This window comes from Gavia stellata, chromosome 16 (assembly GCF_030936135.1).
Source record: "Gavia stellata isolate bGavSte3 chromosome 16, bGavSte3.hap2, whole genome shotgun sequence".
Classification (NCBI taxonomy): Eukaryota; Metazoa; Chordata; class Aves; order Gaviiformes; family Gaviidae; genus Gavia; species Gavia stellata.
Window position 1 is genome coordinate 22,186,228 of NC_082609.1, and position 21,647 is coordinate 22,207,874.

A 21,647-nucleotide genomic window follows, 5' to 3' on the forward strand; every position below is an offset into this window, starting at 1 on the left:
GTCCGTATAGAGATAAAGTACTGGCCATTTCCCTCGTTCAGCAATATCTAAAGCCAGCTGAATGGCTTTCACCTCTGCAAACTGACTTGATTCACCTTGTCCTTCAGCAGTTTCTGCAACTTGTCGCGTAGGACTCCACACAGCAGCTTTCCACCTTCGATGTTTTCCCACAATATGACAGGATCCATCTGTAAACAGGGCATATTGCTTCTCAGTCTCTGATAATTCATTATACAGAGGGGCCTCTTCAGCACGAGTCACCTCCTCTGGTGACAGTCCGAAGTTTCGGCCCTCTGGCCAGTCCATGATCACTTCCAGGATTCCCGGGCGGTCGGGGTTTCCCATCCGAGCTCGTTGCGTTATCAGTGCAACCCACTTACTCCATGTAGCATCAGTTGCGTGATGCGTAGAGGGGATCTTCCCTTTGAACATCCACCCTAGCACAGGCAATCGAGGGGCCAAAAGGAGATGTGCTTCAGTACCAACTACTTCCGAAGCAGCTCGAATTCCTTCATATGCTGCTAATATTTCTTTTTCAGTTGGAGTGTAATGGGCTTCAGATCCCCTGTATCCCCGGCTCCAAAACCCTAGAGGCCGACCTCGAGTCTCCCCAGGTGCTTTCTGCCAGAGGCTCCAGGTGGGGCCGTTATCCCCAGCTGAGGTGTAAAGTACATTTTTCACATCTTGTCCTGTCTGGACTGGCCCAAGCGCTACTGCATGAACTATCTCCCATTTAATTTGTTCAAAGGCTTGCTGCTGTTCAGGGCCCCATTCAAAGTTGTTCTTCTTCCGGGTCACTCGATAGAGAGGGCTTACGATCAGACTATAACCTGGAATATGCATTCTCCAGAAACCCACAACACCTAAGGAAGCTTGTGTTTCCTTTTTGTTAGTTGGTGGAGACATGGCTGTTATTTTATTGATCACATCCATTGGGATATGACGACGCCCATCCTGCCATTTTATTCCTAAAAACTGAATTTCCTGTGCAGGCCCTTTGACCTTACTTTGTTTTATAGCAAAACCAGCTTTCAGGAGAATCTGGATTATTCTTCTCCCCTTCTCAAACACTTCTTTTGCTGTGTTGCCCCACACAATGATGTCATCAATATACTGCAGGTGTTCGGGAGCTTTGCCTTGTTCCAGTGCACTCTCTATCAACCCATGACAAATGGTAGGACTATGTTTCCACCCCTGGGGCAGTCGATTCCAGGTGTACTGGATACCCCTCCATGTGAAAGCAAACTGTGGCCTGCACTCTGCTGCCAGAGGGATCGAGAAGAACGCATTGGCGATATCTATTGTTGCATACCATTTGGCAGCCTTTGACTCCAGTTCATACTGAAGTTCTAGCATGTCTGGTATGGCAGCACTCAGCGGCGGTGTGACTTCATTCAGGCCTCGATAGTCCACTGTTAACCGCCACTCTCCGTTAGATTTTTGCACAGGCCATATGGGACTATTAAAGGGTGAATGAGTCTTACTGATCACTCCTTGACTTTCCAGTTGACGGATCAAGCTGTGGATGGGAACCAGTGAGTCTCGATTGGTGCGATATTGTCGCCGGTGCACTGTCATGGTAGCAATTGGCACCTGCTGTTCTTTAACTTGCAGCAACCCCACCACAGAAGGATCCTCTGAGAGACCAGGCAAGCTAGACAGCTGTTTAATTTCCTCTGTATTCAAAGCAGCTATACCAAAAGCCCATCGATACCCTTTTGGGTCTCTGAAGTACCCTCTCCTGAGATAGTCTATGCCAAGGATGCATGGAGCCTCTGGACCAGTCACAATAGGGTGCTTTTGCCACTCATTCCCAGTTAGGCTTACTTCAGCCTCCAACACAGACAGTTCTTGGGATCCCCCTGTCACTCCAGAAATACAGATGGATTCCGCCCCCTTGTAATCTGATGGAATTAGAGTACACTGTGCACTGGTGTCCACTAGAGCTTTATACTCCTGTGGGGCTGATGTGCCAGGCCATCGAATCCACACAGTCCAGTAAACTCGGTTGTCCCTTTCCTCCGCCTGGCCGAAGGCAGGGCCCCTCTACTCCTGGTCTGAGTCTTCATTACTTGGTTTTTGTACGTGCATAACAGAAGTCCCTTCATCAGGATCAAAAGTACCATCAGCCCTTCTACTCTGTCCAACAGACACTGGAGCAGTCATTTTTCTGGACGGATGCTTTTTAGCTGTTGTTTTTCCTTGCAATTCCTGCACCCGAGCTTCTAGTCTCCAGGTAGGTTGACCATCCCACTTCCTCATGTCCTCCCCCTGGTCACGCAGGAAGAACCACAGGGTTGCACGTGGTGTGCGCCACCGGTACCCTTTCGCCTGAACAGGGAAAAGCTGGCTCTTAATAGCCGAGGCTCTGGTTGGAGTGGATGAGGAAAACCTACCCTTCTCAGCTTGCTCAAACATGTTTTGAGTCAGTCTGTATCTGTCCACAGCCGAGACACAAGCACACATGGAGGGAGCAAGGTTATCTTCATATTCTCGGAGTTGCCTGGCCAGTTCATCTATAGTTGGTGCCTCAATGTCTGTCCAGTTCATTATCGCCAGGGTGTGGGTGTAAGACGTTGCTGCATTTCGTACAAACTTGCGCCACATGGACCATGTGCATTGGATTTCATCCGGGTCTTTGCATGCCTGGTCATTATAGATTACCTCCAACACAGCTAATTCCCTTAGATATTGGATGCCCCCCTCGATGTTGGTCCATTTCCTTCGAGAGTTTGCAAGTTCTTCCTTGAAGGGATACCTGTCCTTCACACTTGATAGGAGTCGCTGCCAAAGACTGAGGACTCCTGCCTTTTTTCCAATACCTTTGTCAATGGCCTTGTCCTTAGCAAGGGATCCCAGCTGCCGGGCTTCTTTACCCTCCAATTCCTGACTACTGGCCCCAATATCCCAGCATCGAAGTAACCAGCTGAGAATTAGCTCCCCTGGTTGACGGCTGAAATCTTTTCGCATATCTCGTAGCTCACTTAGAGATAGGGAGCGGGTGGTTTCTGTTTCATTGATTATCTCAGCCTCTTCGTCCTGTTCTTGTGGCTGCTCTGCTGCAGAAGAGGCTGCCTCTTCTGATTCTTTTTCCCTCTTAGGAGAAGCTTCTTCATCCCTTACTAAATGAGCTGATTTCCGCTTCCACTGTTTCTTTTTAGTTATAGGGGCGACGAATACAGTGCCTGATTTATTTCCCCTCTCTTCTCCCTGAGGGTGCTGCATAGTATCAAGCAGTGTTTGGTAGATGCTGGCCAGGGCCCAGCACAGCGCGGTAAGTTGTGCCTCTCTGGAGTAGCCATGGCATTTTTTTTTCAAACATTCTACCACTTCATCAGGATCCTGTAGTTGTTCAGGGGTGAAAGTCCAGATCATTGGAGGTGAGAAGTTCTCTAGATACCTGCCCATATTCTCCCACATGCCGTGCCACCCATGACCATACTCTCGTGGAACTTGGGTCATATTCCTAAATTGCTTGTTGACCTTAGAGAAAACTGAAGCAATATGTCTAAGGAGTATCAATAGAAGTATTTTAACTGCCCAAGGATGTTCAAGGTACTGAGAGGTCATTGTCATGAGGGAGACAACATCACAGAAGAAGGAAGCAAGGGTGCTGTTCTGTATTTCCTCCACAAAAAAACTCTCAGAAGAAGGAGTATAATTGTTAAGTATCTCCACGAGATGGTACCCAAAATACAGTAATGGCTTCAGCCCAGAGACCAAACACCAGATTACCCAGCTCAAGGTCAACGTTTTAAAAACAAACCTTCCAGGCAAAATGTCACTAATTACTGCAGAGCACAGCATACTGAAAAAGCGCAGGCCAATCTTTAACAGATACAGCAAAAAGAAGATCATAGTGCAAATTAAACAGACTAATGTTGACCTATAACTTTTAAAGGATAGAAGTTCTGTTGAATCTGTTATTATCTCGAACCCTTCGAGCCCCACGTTGGGCGCCAAAAAGGACTGTCGTGGTTTAAGCCCAGCTGGCAACTAAGCACCACACAGCCGCTCACTCACTCCCCCAGGGTGGGGTGGAGGAGAGAACCAGAAGAGTAAAAGTGAGAAAACTCGTGGGCTGGGATAAAAACAGTTTAATAGGTAGAGCAAAAAAAAAACACCGCGCGGAGAAGCAAAGCGAAAGAAGGAATTAATTCACCACTTCCCGTAGGCAGGCAGGTGTTCAGCTATCTGCAGGGAAGCAGGGCTCTATCACGCGTAGCGGTTGCTCGGGAAGACAAACGCCATTACTCCGAATGTCCCCACCTTCCTTCCTCCTCCCCTAGCTTTATATACTGAGCATGATGTCATATGGTATGGAATATCCCTTTGGTCAGTTGGGGTCAGCTGTCCCGGCTGTGTTCCCTCCCAACTTCCCGTGCACCCCCAGCCCACTCACTGGTGGGGTGGGGTGAGGAGCAGAAAAGGCCTTGGTGCTGTGTGAGCCCTGCTCAGCAGTAACTAAAACATTCCTGCTTTATCAACATTGTTTCCAGCCCAAATCCAAAACACAGCCCCATACAATCCAAAACACAGCCCCATACTAGCTGCTATGAAGAAAGTTAACCCCATCCCAGCCAAAACCAGCACAAGGTGCCAGCCCTGAAAGCTCTTGCTGGTCCTCCTCTCCCACTGGTAACTTCTAAAACGAACCACAAACACTTGGGCTCTGAACTTGTTTAGACACTCAAAGGTCCAGACGTATGATCGCTTCCTCTCACTAATTCACGTCAGAGCTCGAGACCGATATTGCGAACGTCCAGCGATTGCTCCTACTCTAAAGTTGCCAGCCCTGAAAGCTGTTGCTGGTCCTCATCTCCCAATGGGAACCTCTAAAACGAACCAAAAACACTTGGGCTCTAAACTTGCGTAGGCTACTAAAACTTTCAAAGTATAATTGATCTCCTGCTCAATCTGGCCAGAGCTCAACACCGATATTGCGAATGTCCAGCGTTTGCTCCTACTCTAAAGGTGCCAGCCCTGAAAGCTGTTGCTAGTCCTTATCTGCCACTGGTAACCTCTAAAAAGAACTACAAACACTTGGGCTCTGAACTTGTTTAGATACTCAAAGGATCGCTTCCTCTCGCTAATTCACAACAGATCTCAGCACTGAAATTGCAAACGTCCAGCGATTGCTCCTACTCTAAAGGTGCCAGCCCTGAAAGCTCTTGCTGGTCCTCCTCTCCCACTGGGAACCTCTCAAACTAACCACAAACACTTGGGCTCTCAACTTGTTTAGGCTACGAAAAGTTCCAACATACACTCCCTCTCCTGCTCAGTCTGGCTCAACACCGATATAGCGAACGTCCAGCGATTGCTACTGCTTTAAAGGTGCAAGTCCTGAAAGCTGTTGCTGGTCCTCCTCTCCCACTGGGGACCTCTAAAACGAACCACAAACACTTGGGATCTGAACTTGTTTAGACACTCAAAGGTCCAGACGTATCACCGCTTCCTCTCGCTAATTCACGTCAGAGCTCAACAGCGATATTGCGAACGTCCAGCGATTGCTCCTACACTAAAGGTGCCAGCCCTGAAAGCTCTTGCTGGTCCTCCTCTCCCACTGGTAACTTCTAAAACGAATCACAAACACTTGGGCTCTGAACTTGTTTAGACAATCAAAGGTCCAGACGTATCACCGCTTCCTCTTGCTAATTCACGTCAGAGCTCAACACCGAAATTGTGAATGTCCAGTGATAGCTCCAACTGTAAAGGTGCCAGCCCTGAAAGCTGTCGCTGCTCCTCATCTCCCACTGGGAACCTCTAAAACGAACCGCAAAGTCTTGGGCTCTGAACTTGTTTAGACACTCAAATTCCAGAAGAATGTTCGCTTTTTCTTGCTAAATCACTTCAGAGGTCAGCGCTAAAAAGTTGAAACGTCCAGCGATTGCTCCTACTCTAAAGGTGCCAGCCCTGAAAGCTGTTGCTGGTCCTCATCTCCCACTGGGAACCTCTAAAACGAACCACAAACACTTGGCCTCTGAACTTGTTTAGACACTCAAAGGTCCAGACGTATGATCATTTCCTCTCGCTAATTCACGTCAGAGTTCAACACCGATATTTCGAACGTCCAGCGATTGCTCCTGCTCAAAAGGTGCCAGCCCTGAAAGTTGTTGCTGGTCCTCCTCTCCCACTGGTAACCTCCAAAACGAACTACATAAGCTTGGGCTCTCAACTTGTTTAGACACTCAAAGGTCCAGACGTATCAACGCTTCCTCTCGCTAATTCACGTCAGAGCTCAACACCGAAATTGTGGACGTCCAGCGATTGCTCCTACACGAAACGTGCCAGCCTTGAAAGCTGTTGCTGGTCCTCATCACCCACTGGGAACCTCTCAAACGAACCACAAACACTTGGGCTCTGAACTAGTTTAGGCTACTAAAACTTCCAACATAGACTCCCTCTCCTGCTCAGTCTGGCCAGAGCTCAACACCGAAATTGCGAACGTCCAGCGATTGCTCCTACACTAAAGGTGCCAGCCCTGAAAGCTCTTGTTGGTCCTCATCTCCCACTGGGAACCTCTAAAACGAACCAGAAACACTTAGGCTATGAACTTTTTTAGACACTCAAAGGTCCAGAAGTATCACCGCTTCCTCTTGCTAATTGACGTCAGAGCTCTACACCGAAATTGCGAACATCCAGCGATTGCTCCTACACTAAAGGTGCCAGCCCTGAAAGCTCTTGTTGGTCCTCATCTCCCACTGGGAACCTCTAAAACGAACCAGAAACACTTAGGCTATGAACTTTTTTAGACACTCAAAGGTCCAGAAGTATCACCGCTTCCTCTTGCTAATTGACGTCAGAGCTCTACACCGAAATTGCGAACATCCAGCGATTGCTCCTACACTAAAGGTGCCAGCCCTGAAAGCTCTTGCTGGTCCTCATCTCCCACTGGTAACCTCTCAAACGAACCACAAACACTTGGGCTCTGAACTTGTTTAGACACTCAAAGGTCCAGACGTATCATCGCTTCCTCTCGCTAAGTCACGTCAGAGCTCAACACCAAAATTGCGAACGTCCAGCAATTGCTCCTACACTAAAGGTAAAAGCCCTGAAAGCTCTTGCTGGTCCTCATCTCCCACTGGGAACCTCTAAAACGGACCACAAACACTTGGGCTCTGAACTTGTTTAGTCTAATAAAACTTCCAACATACACTCCCTCTCCTGCTCATTCTGGCCAGAGCTCAACACCGAAATTGCGAACGTCCAGCGATTCCTCCTACACTAAAGGTGCCAGCCCTGAAAGTTATTGCTTGTCCTAATCTCCCACTGATAACATCTGAAACGAAGTATAAACACCTGGGCTCTGAACGTGTTTAGACACTCAAAGGTCCAGACGTATCAGCGCTTCCTCTCGCTAATTCATGTCAGAGCTCAACACCGAAATTGTGAACGTCCAGCGATTTCTCCTACAGTAAAGGCGCCAGCCCTGAAAGCTCTTGCTGGTCCTGATCTCCCACTGGTATCCTCTAAAAGGAACCAAAAACACGTGGGCTCTGATCTTGTTTAGGCTACAAAAACTTCCAATATACACTCCCTCTCCGGCTCAGTCTGGCCAGAGCTAAACACCGAAATTGCGAACGTCCAGCGATTGCTCCTACACTAAAGGTGCCAGCCCCGAAAGTTATTGCTGGTCCTAATCTCCCACTGATAAGATCTGAAACGAACCACAAAGCCTTCGGCTTTGAACTTGTTTATATACTCAAAGGTCCAGACGTATCACCGCTTCGTCTCGCTAATTCACGTCAGAGCTCAACACCGAAATTGTGAACGTCCAGCGATTGCTCCTACACTAAAGGTGCCAGCCATGAAAGCTCTTGCTGGTCCTCATCTCCCACTGGTAACCTCAAAAACGAACCACAAACACTTGGGCTCTGAACTTGTTTAGACACTCAAAGGTCCAGACGTATCACCGCTTCCTCTCGCTAATTCACATCAGAGCTCAATACCGAAATTGCGAACGTCCAGCAATTGCTCCTACACTAAAGGTAAGAGCCGTGAAAGCTCTTGCTGGTCCTCATCTCCCACTGGGAACCTCTAAAACGGACCACAAACACTTGGGCTCTGAACTTGTTTAGGCTACTAAAACTTCCAACATACACTCCCTCTCCGGCTCAATCTGGCCAGAGCTCAACACCGAAATTGTGAACATCCAGCAATTGCTCCTACACTAAAGGTGCCAGCCATGAAAGTTACTGCTGGTCCTCATCTCCCACTGATAACATCTGAAACGAACTAGAAACACTTGGGCTGTGAACTTATTTAGACACTCAAAGGTCCAGACGTATCACCGCTTCCTTTCGCTAATTCATGTCAGAGCTCAACACCGAAATTGCGAACATCCAGCGATTGCACCTACACTAAAGGTGCCAGCCCGGAAAGCTCTTGCTGGTCCTCATCTCCCACTTGCAACCTCTAAAACGAAGGACAAACACTTGGGCTCTGAACTTGTTTAGACACTCAAAGGTCCATACGTATCATCGCCTCCTCTCGCTAATTCATGTCAGAGCTGAACACCGAAATTGTGAACGTCCAGCGATTGCTCCTACACTAAAGGTGCCAGCCCTGAAAGCTCTTGCTGGTCCTCATCTCCCACTGGGAACCTCTAAAACGAACCACAAACACTTGGGCTCTGAACTTGTTTAGACACTCAAAGGTCCAGACGTATCATCGCTTCCTCTAGCTAATTCACGTCAGAGCTAAACACCGAAATTGTGAACGTCCAGCGATTGCACTTACACTAAAGGTGCCAGCTCTGAAAGCTCTTGCTGGTCCTCATCTCCCACTGGGAACCTCTAAAACGAAGTACAAACACTTGGGCTCTGAACTTGTTTAGACACTCAAAGGTCCAGACATATCACAGCTTCCTCTCGCTAATTGACGTCAGAGCTCAACACCGCAATTGCGCACGTCCAGCGATTGCTCCTACACTAAAGGTGCCAGCCCTGAAAGCTGTTGCTGGTCCTCATCTCCCACTGGTAACCTCTAAATCGGACCACAAACCCTTGGGCTCTGAACTTGTTTAGGCTACTAAAACTTCCAACATAAACTCCCTCTCCTGCTCAGTCTGGCCAGAGCTGAACACCGAAATTGCGAACGTCCAGCGATTGCTCCTACACTAAAGGTGCCAGCCATGAAAATTACTGCTGGTCCTAATCTCCCACTGATAACATCTGAAACGAACCAGAAACACTTGGGCTCTGAACTTGTTTAGACACTCAAAGGTCCAGACGTATCATCGCTTCCTCTCGCTAATTCATGTCAGAGCTCAACACCAAAATTGCGAACGTCCAGCAATTGCTCCTACACTAAAGGTGCCAGCCCTGAAAGCTCTTGCTGGTCCTCATCTCCCACTTGGAACCTCTAAAACGGACCACAAACACTTGGGCTATGGAATTGTTTAGGACACTAAGACTTCCAACATACACTCCCTCTCCTGCTCAGTCTGGTCAGAGCTCAACACCGAAATTGCGAACGTCCAGCGATTGCTCCTACACTAAAGGTGCCAGCCATGAAAATTACTGCTGGTCCTAATCTCCCACTGATAACATCTGAAACGAACCAGAAACACTTGGGCTCTGAACTTGTTTAGACACTCAAAGGCCCAGACGTATCATCGCCTCCTCTCGCTAATTCACGTCAGAGCTCAACACGAAAATTGCGAACGTCTAGCGGTTGCTCCTACAGTAAAGGTGCCAGATCCGAAAGCTCTCGCTGGTTCTCATGTCCCACTGGGAACCTCTAAAACGAACCACAAAAACTTGGGCTCTGAACTTGTTTAGGCTACTAAAACTTCCGACATACACTCCCTCCCTGGCTCAGTCTGGCCAGAGCTCAACACCGAAATTGCGAACGTCCAGCGATTGCTCCTACACTAAAGGTGCCAGCCCTGAAAGTTATTGCCGGTCCTTATCTCCCACTGGTAACCTCTAAAACTATCCACAAACACTTGTGCTCTGAACTTGTTTAGACACTCAAAGGTCCAGACGTATCATCGCTTCCTCTCGCTAATTCACGTCAGAGCTCAACACCGAAATTGCGAACGTCCAGGGATTGCTCCTACACTAAAGGTGCCAGCCCAGAAAACTCTTGCTGGTCCTCATCTCCCACTGGTCACCTCTAAAACGGACCACAAACACTTGGGCTCTGAACTTGTTTAGGCTACTAAAACTTCCAACATACACTCCCTCCCTGGCTCAGTCTGGTTAGAGCTCAACACCGAAATTGCGAACGTCCAGCGATTGCTCCTACACTAATGGTGCCAGCCCTGAAAGCTGTTGATGGCCCTCATCTCCCACTGGTAACCTCTAAAACGAACCACAAACACTTGGGCTCTGAACTTGTTTAGGCTACTAAAACTTCCAACATGCACAGCCTCTCCTGCTCAATCTGGCCAGAGCTCAACACCGAAATTGCGAACGTCCAGCGATTGCTCCTACACTAAAGGCGCCAGCCCTGAAAGCTCTTACCGGTCCTCATCTACCACTGGTAACCTCCAAAACGAACCACAAACGCTTGTGCTCTGAACTTGTTTAGACACTCAAAGGTCCAGACGTAACATCGCTTCCTCTCGATAAGTCACGTCAGAGCTCAACACCGAAATTGCGAACGTCCTGCAATTGCTCCTACACTAAAGGTGCCAGCTCTGAAAGCTCTTGCTGGTCCTCATCTCCCACTGGTAACCTCTAAAACGAACCACAAACACTTGGGCTCTGAACTTGTTTAGCCTACTAAAACTTCCAACATAGACTCCCTCTCCTGCTGAGTCTGGCCAGAGCTCAACACCGAAATTGCGAACATCCAGCGATTGCTCCTACACTAAAGGTGCTAGCCCGGAAAGTTCTTGCTGGTCCTCATCTCCCACTGATAACATCTGAAACGAACCACAAACACTTGGGCTCTGAACTTGTTTAGACACTCAAAGGTCCAGACGTATCACAGCTTCCTCTCGCTAATTCACGTCAGAGTTCAACACCGATATTTCGAACGTCCAGCGATTGCTCCTGCTCAAAAGGTGCCAGCCCTGAAAGTTGTTGCTGGTCCTCCTCTCCCACTGGTAACCTCCAAAACGAACGACATAAGCTTGGGCTCTCAACTTGTTTAGACACTCAAAGGTCCAGACGTATCAACGCTTCCTCTCGCTAATTGACGTCAGAGCTCAACACCGAAATTGCGAACGTCTAGCGATTGCTCCTACACTAAAGGTGCCAGCCCTGAAAGCTGTTGCTGGTCCTCATCTCCCACTGGTAACCTCTAAATCGGACCACAAACCCTTGGGCTCTGAACTTGTTTAGGCTACTAAAACTTCCAACATAAACTCCCTCTCCTGCTCAGTCTGGCCAGAGCTGAACACCGAAATTGCGAACGTCCAGCGATTGCTCCTACACTAAAGGTGCCAGCCATGAAAATTACTGCTGGTCCTAATCTCCCACTGATAACATCTGAAACGAACCAGAAACACTTGGGCTCTGAACTTGTTTAGACACTCAAAGGCCCAGACGTATCATCGCCTCCTCTCGCTAATTCACGTCAGAGCTCAACACGAAAATTGCGAACGTCTAGCGGTTGCTCCTACAGTAAAGGTGCCAGATCCGAAAGCTCTCACTGGTTCTCATGTCCCACTGGGAACCTCTAAAACGAACCACAAAAACTTGGGCTCTGAACTTGTTTAGGCTACTAAAACTTCCGACATACACTCCCTCCCTGGCTCAGTCTGGCCAGAGCTCAACACCGAAATTGCGAACGTCCAGCGATTGCTCCTACACTAAAGGTGCCAGCCCTGAAAGCTATTGCCGGTCCTTATCTCCCACTGGTAACCTCTAAAACTATCCACAAACACTTGTGCTCTGAACTTGTTTAGACACTCAAAGGTCCAGACGTATCATCGCTTCCTCTCGCTAATTCACGTCAGAGCTCAACACCGAAATTGCGAACGTCCAGGGATTGCTCCTACACTAAAGGTGCCAGCCCAGAAAACTCTTGCTGGTCCTCATCTCCCACTGGTCACCTCTAAAACGGACCACAAACACTTGGGCTCTGAACTTGTTTAGGCTACTAAAACTTCCAACATACACTCCCTCCCTGGCTCAGTCTGGTCAGAGCTCAACACCGAAATTGCGAACGTCCAGCGATTGCTCCTGCTCAAAAGGTGCCAGCCCTGAAAGTTGTTGCTGGTCCTCCTCTCCCACTGGTAACCTCCAAAACGAATGACATAAGCTTGGGCTCTCAACTTGTTTAGACACTCAAAGGTCCAGACGTATCAACGCTTCCTCTCGCTAATTGACGTCAGAGCTCAACACCGAAATTGCGAACGTCTAGCGATTGCTCCTACACTAAAGGTGCCAGCCCTGAAAGCTCTTGCTGGTCCTCATCTCCCACTGGTAACCTCTAAATCGGACCACAAACCCTTGGGCTCTGAACTTGTTTAGGCTACTAAAACTTCCAACATAAACTCCCTCTCCTGCTCAGTCTGGCCAGAGCTGAACACCGAAATTGCGAACGTCCAGCGATTGCTCCTACACTAAAGGTGCCAGCCATGAAAATTACTGCTGGTCCTCATCTCCCACTCGTAACCTCTCAAACGAACCAGAAACACTTGGGCTCTGAACTTGTTTAGACACTCAAAGGTCCAGACGTATCATCGCTTCCTCTCGCTAATTCACGTCAGAGCTCAACACCAAAATTGCGAACGTCCAGCAATTGCTCCTACACTAAAGGTGCCAGATCCGAAAGCTCTCGCTGGTTCTCATGTCCCACTGGTAACCTCCAAAACGAACCACAAACGCTTGTGCTCTGAACTTGTTTAGACACTCAAAGGTCCAGACGTATCATCGCTTCCTCTCGATAAGTCACGTCAGAGCTCAACACCGAAATTGCGATCGTCCTGCAATTGCTCCTACACTAAAGGTGCCAGCTCTGAAAGCTCTTGCTGGTCCTCATCTCCCACTGGTAACCTCTCAAACGAACCACAAACACTTGGGCTCTGAACTTGTTTAGCCTACTAAAACTTCCAACATAGACTCCCTCTCCTGCTGAGTCTGGCCAGAGCTCAACACCGAAATTGCGAACATCCAGCGATTGCTCCTACACTAAAGGTGCTAGCCCGGAAAGTTCTTGCTGGTCCTCATCTCCCACTGATAACATCTGAAACGAACCACAAACACTTGGGCTCTGAACTTGTTTAGACACTCAAAGGTCCAGACGTATCACAGCTTCCTCTCGCTAATTCACGTCAGAGTTCAACACCGATATTTCGAACGTCCAGCGATTGCTCCTGCTCAAAAGGTGCCAGCCCTGAAAGTTGTTGCTGGTCCTCCTCTCCCACTGGTAACCTCCAAAACGAACTACATAAGCTTGGGCTCTCAACTTGTTTAGACACTCAAAGGTCCAGACGTATCAACGCTTCCTCTCGCTAATTGACGTCAGAGCTCAACACCGAAATTGCGAACGTCTAGCGATTGCTCCTACACTAAAGGTGCCAGCCCTGAAAGCTCCTGCTGGTCCTCATCTCCCACTTGGAACCTCTAAAACGGACCACAAACACTTCGGCTCTGAACTTGTTTAGGCTACTAAAACTTCCAACATAGACTCCCTCTCCTGCTCAGTCTGGCCAGAGCTCAACACCGAAATTGCGAACGTCCAGCGATTGCTCCTACACTAAAGGTGCCAGCTCTGAAAGTTATTGCTGGTCCTAATCTCCCACTGATAACATCTGAAACGAACCACAAAGCCTTGGGCTCTGAACTTGCTTAGACACTCAAAGGTCCAGACGTATCATCGCTTCCTCTCGATAAGTCACGTCAGAGCTCAACACCGAAATTGCGAACGTCCAGCGATTGCTCCTACACTAAAGGTGCCAGCCCTGAAAGCTCTTGCCGGTCCTCATCTCCCACTGGTAACCTCTCAAACGAACCACAAACACTTGGGCTCTGAACTTGTTTAGACCCTCAAAGGTCTAGACGTATCATCGCTTCCTCTCGCTAATTCACGTCAGAGCTCAACACCGAAATTGCGAACGTCCAGCGATTGCACGTACACTAAAGGTGCCAGCCCTGAAAACTCTTGCTGGTCCTCATCTCCCACTTGGAACCTCTAAAACGGACCACAAACACTTGGGCTCTGAACTTCTTTAGGCTACTAAGACTTCCAACATAAACACCCTCTCCGGCTCAATCTGGCCAGAGCTCAACACCGAAATTGCGAACGTCCAGCGATTGCTCCTATACTAAAGGTGCCAGCCCTGAAAGTTATTGCTGGTCCTAATCTCCCACTGATAACATCTGAAACGAAGTACAAACACCTGCGCTCTGAACTTGTTTAGACACTCAAAGGTCCAGACGTATCATCGCTTCCTCTCGCTAATTCATGTCAGAGCTCAACACCGAAATTGTGAACGTCCAGAGATTTCTCCTACATTAAAGGCGCCAGCCCTGAAAGCTCTTTTTGGTCCTCATCTCCAACTGGTATCCTCTAAAAGGAACCACAAACACTTGGTCTCTGATCTTGTTTAGGCTACAAAAACTTCCAATATACACTCCCTCTCAGGCTCAGTCTGGCCAGAGCTCAAGACCGAAATTCCGAACGTCCAGCGATTGCTCCTACACTAAAGGTGCCAGCCCCGAAAGTTATTGCTGGTCCTAATCTCCCACTGATAACATCTGAAATGAACCACAAAGCCTTGGGCTCTGAACTTGTTTAGACACTCAAAGGTCCAGACGTATCACCGCTTCCTCTCGCTAATTCATGTCAGAGCTCAACACCGAAATTGCGAACGTCCAGCGATTGCTCCTACACTAAAGGTGCCAGCCCTGAAAGCTCTTGCTGGTCCTCATGTCCCACTGGGAACCTCTCAAACGAACCACAAACACTTGGGCTCTGAACTTGTTTAGGCTACTAAAACTTCCAACGTACACAGCCTCTCCTGCTCAATCTGGCCAGAGCTCAACACCGAAATTGCGAACGTCCAGCGATTGCACCTACACTAAAGGTGCCAGCCCTGAAAGGTACTGCTGCTCCTCATCTCCCACTGATAACATCTAAAACGAACCAGAAACACTTGGGCTCTGAACTTGTTTAGACACTCAAAGGTCCAGACGTATCACCGCTTCCTCTCGCTAATTCACATCAGAGCTCAACACCGAAATTGCGAACGTCTAGCGATTGCTCCTACACTAAAGGTGCCAGCCCTGAAAGCTGTTGCTGGTCCTCATCTCCCACTGGTAAACTCTAGAACAGACCACAAACACTTGGGCTCTAAAGTTGCTTACACACTCAAAGGTCCAGACGTATAACCGCTTCCTCTCGCTAATTCACGTCAGAGCTCAACACCGAAATTGCGAACGTCCTGCAATTGCTTCTACACTAAAGTTGCCAGCCCTGAAAGCTCTTGCTGGTCCTCATCTCCCACTGGTAACCTCTAAAACGAACCACAAACACTTGGGCTCTGAACTTGTTTAGCCTACTAAAACTTCCAACGTACACAGCCTCTCCTGCTCAGTCTTGCCAGAGCTCAACACCGAAATTAGGAACGTTCAGCGATTGCTCCTACACTAAAGGTGCCAGCCCTGAAAGCTCTTGCTTGTCCTAATCTCCCACTGGGAACCTCTAAAACGAACCACAAACACTTGGGCTCTGAACTTGTTTAGACACTCAAAGGTCCAGACGTATCATCGCTTCCTCTCGCTAATTCACGTCAGAGCTCAACACAGAAATTGCGAACGTCTAGCAATTGCTCCTACAATAAAGGTGCCAGCCCTGAAAGCTCTTGCTCCTTCTCATCTCCCACTGGTAACCTCTAAAACGGACCACAAACACTTGGGCTCTGAACTTCTTATAGGCTACTAAGACTTCCAACATAAACTCCCTCTCCGGCACAATCTGGCCAGAGCTCAACACCGAAATGGCGAACGTCCAGCGATTGCTCCTACACTAAAGGTGCCAGCCCTGAAAGCTCTTGCTGGTCCTCATCTCCCACTGGTAACCTCTCAAACGGACCACAAACACTTGGGCTCTGAACTTGTTTAGACACTCAAAGGTCCAGAAGTATCACCGCTTCCTCTCGCTAATTGACGTCAGAGCTCAACACCGAAATTGCGAACATCCAGCGATTGCTCCTACACTAAAGGTGCCAGCCCTGAAAGCTCTTGCTGGTCCTCATGTCCCACTGGGAACCTCTAAAACGAACCACAAACACTTAGGCTATGAACTTGTTTAGACACTCAAAGGTCCAGAAGTATCACCGCTTCCTCTCGCTAATTGACGTCAGAGCTCAACACCGAAATTGCGAACATCCAGCGATTGCTCCTACACTAAAGGTGCCAGCCCTGAAAGTTACTGCTGGTCCTCATCTCCCACTGGGAACCTCCAAAACGAACCACAAACACTTGGGCTCTGAACTTGTTTAGACACTCAAAGGTCCAGACGTATCATCGCTTCCTCTCGCTAATTCACGTCAGAGCTCAACACCAAAATTGCGAACGTCCAGAAATTGCTCCTACACTAAAGGTGCCAGCCCTGAAAGCTCTTGCTGGTCCTCATCTCCCACTTGGAACCTCTAAAACGGACCACAAACACTTGGGCTATGGAATTGTTTAGGACACTAAGACTTCCAACATACACTCCCTCTCCTGCTCAGTCTGGCCAGAGCTCAACACCGAAATTGCGAACGTCCAGCGATTGCTCCTACACTAAAGGTGCCAGCCCTGAAAGCTCTTGCTGGTCCTCATCTCCAACTGATAACATCTGAAACGAACCACAAACACTTGGGCTCTGAACTTGTTTAGACACTCAAAGGTCCAGACGTATCATCGCTTCCTCTCGCTAATTCACGTCAGAGCTCAACACGAAAATTGCGAACGTCTAGCGGTTGCTCATACACTAAAGGTGCCAGCCCTGAAAGCTCTTGTTGGTCCTCATCTCCCACTGGGAACCTCTAAAACGAACTACATAAGCTTGGGCTCTCAACTTGTTTAGACACTCAAAGGTCCAGACGTATCATCGCTTCCTCTCGCTAATTCACGTCAGAGCTCAACACCGAAATTGCGAACGTCCCGCAATTGCTCCTACACTAAAGGTGCCAGCCCTGAAAGCTCTTGCTTGTCCTCATCTCCCACTGGTAACCTCTGAAACGGACCACAAACACTTGGGCTCTGAACTTGTTTAGGCTACTAAGACTTCCAACATAAACTCCCTCTCCGGCTCAATCTGGCCAGAGCTCAACACCAAAATTGCGAACGTCCAGCGATTGCTCCTACACTAAAGGTGCCAGCCCTGAAAGCTCTTGCTGGTCCTCATCTCCCACTGGTAACCTCTCAAACGAACCACAAACACTTGGGCTCTGAACTTGTTTAGGCTACTACAACTTCCAACATACACTCCGTCTCCTGCTCAGTCTGGCCAGAGCTCAACAACGAAATTGCGAACGTCCAGCGATTGCTCCTACACTAAAGGTGCCAGCCCTGAAAGCTCTTGCTGGTCCTCATCTCCCACTGGTAACCTCTCAAACGAACCACAAACACTTGGGCTCTGAACTTGTTTAGCCTACTAAAACTTCCAACGTACACTCCCTCTCCTGCTCAATCTGCCAAAATTCACCAACGAAATTGCGAACGTCCAGGGATTGCTCCTACACTAAAGGTGCCAGCCCTGAAAGCTCTTGCTGGTCCTCATCTCCCACTGGTAACCTCTCAAACGAACCACAAACACTTGGGCTCTGAACTTGTTTAGCCTACTAAAACTTCCAACGTACACAGCCTCTCCTGCTCAATCTGGCCAGAGCTCAACACCGAAATTGCGAACGTCCAGCAATTGCTCCTACACTAAAGGTGCCAGCCCTGAAAGCTCTTGCTGGTCCTCATCTCCCACTGGTAACCTCTCAAACGAACCACAAACACTTGGCCTCTGAACTTGTTTAGCCTACTAAAACTTCCAACGTACACAGCCTCTCCTGCTCAATCTGGCCAGAGCTCAACACCGAAATTGCGAATGTTCGGCGATTGCTCCTACACTAAAGGTGCCAGCCCTGAAAGCTCTTGCTGGTCCTCATCTCCCACTGGTAACCTCTCAAACGAACCACAAACACTTGGCCTCTGAACTTGTTTAGGCTACTAAAACTTCCAACGTACACAGCCTCTCCTGCTCAATCTGGCCAGAGCTCAACACCGAAATTGCGAACGTCCAGCGATTGCTCCTACACTAAAGGTGCCAGCCCTGAAAGCTCTTGCTGGTCCTCATCTCCCACTGGTAACCTCTCAAATGAACCACAAACACTTGGCCTCTGAACTTGTTTAGGCTACTAAAACTTCCAACGTACACAGCCTCTCCTGCTCAATCTGGCCAAAATTCAACACCGAAATTGCGAACGTCCAGCGATTGCTCCTACACTAAAGGTGCCAGCCCTGAAAGCTCTTGCTGGTCCTCATCTCCCACTGGTAACCTCTCAAACGAACCACAAACACTTGGGCTCTGAACTTGTTTAGCCTACTAAAACTTCCAACGTACACAGCCTCTCCTGCTCAATCTGCCCAAAATTTAACACAGAAATTGCGAACGTCCAGCGATTGCTCCTACACTAAAGGTGCCAGCCCTGAAAGCTCTTGCTGGTCCTCATCTCCCACTGGTAACCTCTCAAACGAACCACAAACACTTGGGCTCTGAACTTGTTTAGCCTACTAAAACTTCCAACGTACACAGCCTCTCCTGCTCAATCTGGCCAGAGCTCAACACCGAAATTGCGAACGTCCAGCAATTGCTCCTACACTAAAGGTGCCAGCCCTGAAAGCTCTTGCTGGTCCTCATCTCCCACTGGTAACCTCTCAAACGAACCACAAACACTTGGGCTCTGAACTTGTTTAGCCTACTAAAACTTCCAACGTACACAGCCTCTCCTGCTCAATCTGGCCAGAGCTCAACACCGAAATTGCGAATGTTCGGCGATTGCTCCTACACTAAAGGTGCCAGCCCTGAAAGCTCTTGCTGGTCCTCATCTCCCACTGGTAACCTCTCAAACGAACCACAAACACTTGGCCTCTGAACTTGTTTAGGCTACTAAAACTTCCAACGTACACAGCCTCTCCTGCTCAATCTGGCCAGAGCTCAACACCGAAATTGCGAACGTCCAGCGATTGCTCCTACACTAAAGGTGCCAGCCCTGAAAGCTCTTGCTGGTCCTCATCTCCCACTGGTAACCTCTCAAATGAACCACAAACACTTGGCCTCTGAACTTGTTTAGGCTACTAAAACTTCCAACGTACACAGCCTCTCCTGCTCAATCTGGCCAAAATTCAACACCGAAATTGCGAACGTCCAGCGATTGCTCCTACACTAAAGGTGCCAGCCCTGAAAGCTCTTGCTGGTCCTCATCTCCCACTGGTAACCTCTCAAACGAACCACAAACACTTGGGCTCTGAACTTGTTTAGCCTACTAAAACTTCCAACGTACACAGCCTCTCCTGCTCAATCTGCCCAAAATTTAACACCGAAATTGCGAACGTCCAGCGCTTGCTCCTACACTAAAGGTGCCAGCCCTGAAAGCTCTTGCTGGTCCTCATCTCCCACTGGTAACCTCTCAAACGAACCACAAACACTTGGGCTCTGAACTTGTTTAGCCTACTAAAACTTCCAACGTACACAGCCTCTCCTGCTCAATCTGGCCAGAGCTCAACACCGAAATTGCGAACGTCCAGCAATTGCTCCTACACTAAAGGTGCCAGCCCTGAAAGCTCTTGCTGGTCCTCATCTCCCACTGGTAACCTCTCAAACGAACCACAAACACTTGGGCTCTGAACTTGTTTAGCCTACTAAAACTTCCAACGTACACAGCCTCTCCTGCTCAATCTGGCCAGAGCTCAACACCGAAATTGCGAACGTCCAGCGATTGCTCCTACACTAAAGGTGCCAGCCCTGAAAGCTCTTGCTGGTCCTCATCTCCCACTGGTAACCTCTCAAACGAACCACAAACACTTGGGCTCTGAACTTGTTTAGCCTACTAAAACTTCCAACGTACACAGCCTCTCCTGCTCAATCTGGCCAAAATTCAACACCGAAATTGCGAACGTCCAGGGATTGCTCCTACACTAAAGGTGCCAGCCCTGAAAGCTCTTGCTGGTCCTCATCTCCCACTGGTAACCTCTCAAACGAACCACAAACACTTGGGCTCTGAACTTGTTTAGCCTACTAAAACTTCCAACGTACACTCCCTCTCCTGCTCAATCTGCCCAGAGCTCAACACCGAAATTGCGAACGTCCAGGGATTGCTCCTACACTAAAGGTGCCAGCCCTGAAAGCTCTTGCTGGTCCTCATCTCCCACTGGTAACCTCTCAAACGAACCGCAAACACTTGGGCTCTGAACTTGTTTAGCCTACTAAAACTTCCAACGTACACAGCCTCTCCTGCTCAATCTGGCCAAAATTCACCTATGAAATTGCGAACGTCCAGTGATTGCTCCTACACTAAAGGTGCCAGCCCTGAAAGCTCTTGCTGGTCCTCATCTCCCACTGGTAACCTCTCAAACGAACCACAAACACTTGGGCTCTGAACTTGTTTAGCCTACTAAAACTTCCAACGTACACAGCCTCTCCTGCTCAATCTGGCCAGAGCTCAACACCGAAATTGCGAACGTCCAGCGATTGCTCCTACACTAAAGGTGCCAGCCCGGAAAGCTCTTGCTGGTCCTCATCTCCCACTGGTAACCTCTCAAACAAACCACAAACACTTGGGCTCTGAACTTGTTTAGCCTACTAAAACTTCCAACGTACACAGCCTCTCCTGCTCAATATGGCCAGAGCTCAACACCGAAATTGCGAACGTCCAGCGATTGCTCCTACACTAATGGTGCCAGCCCTGAAAGCTCTTGCTGGTCCTCATCTCCCACTGGTAACCTCTCAAACGAACCACAAACACTTGGCCTCTGAACTTGTTTAGGCTACTAAAACTTCCAACGTACACAGCCTCTCCTGCTCAATCTGCCCAGAGCTCAACACCGAAATTGCGAACGTCCAGCGATTGCTCCTACACTAATGGTGCCAGCCCTGAAAGCTCTTGCTGGTCCTCATCTCCCACTGGTAACCTCTCAAACGAACCACAAACACTTGGGCTCTGAACTTGTTTAGCCTACTAAAACTTCCAACGTACACAGCCTCTCCTGCTCAATCTGGCCAGAGCTCAACACCGAAATTGCGAACGTCCAGCGATTGCACCTACACTAAAGGTGCCAGCCCTGAAAGCTCTTGCTGGTCCTCATCTCCCACTGGTAACCTCTCAAACGAACCACAAACACTTGGGCTCTGAACTTGTTTAGCCTACTAAAACTTCCAACGTACACAGCCTCTCCTGCTCAATCTGGCCAAAATTCACCAACGAAATTGCGAACGTCCAGGGATTGCTCCTACACTAAAGGTGCCAGCCCTGAAAGCTCTTGCTGGTCCTCATCTCCCACTGGTAACCTCTCAAACGAACCACAAACACTTGGGCTCTGAACTTGTTTAGCCTACTAAAACTTCCAACGTACACAGCCTCTCCTGCTCAATCTGGCCAAAATTCAACACCGAAATTGCGAACGTCCAGCGATCGCTCCTACACTAAAGGTGCCAGCCCTGAAAGCTCTTGCTGGTCCTCATCTCCCACTGGTAACCTCTCAAACGAACCACAA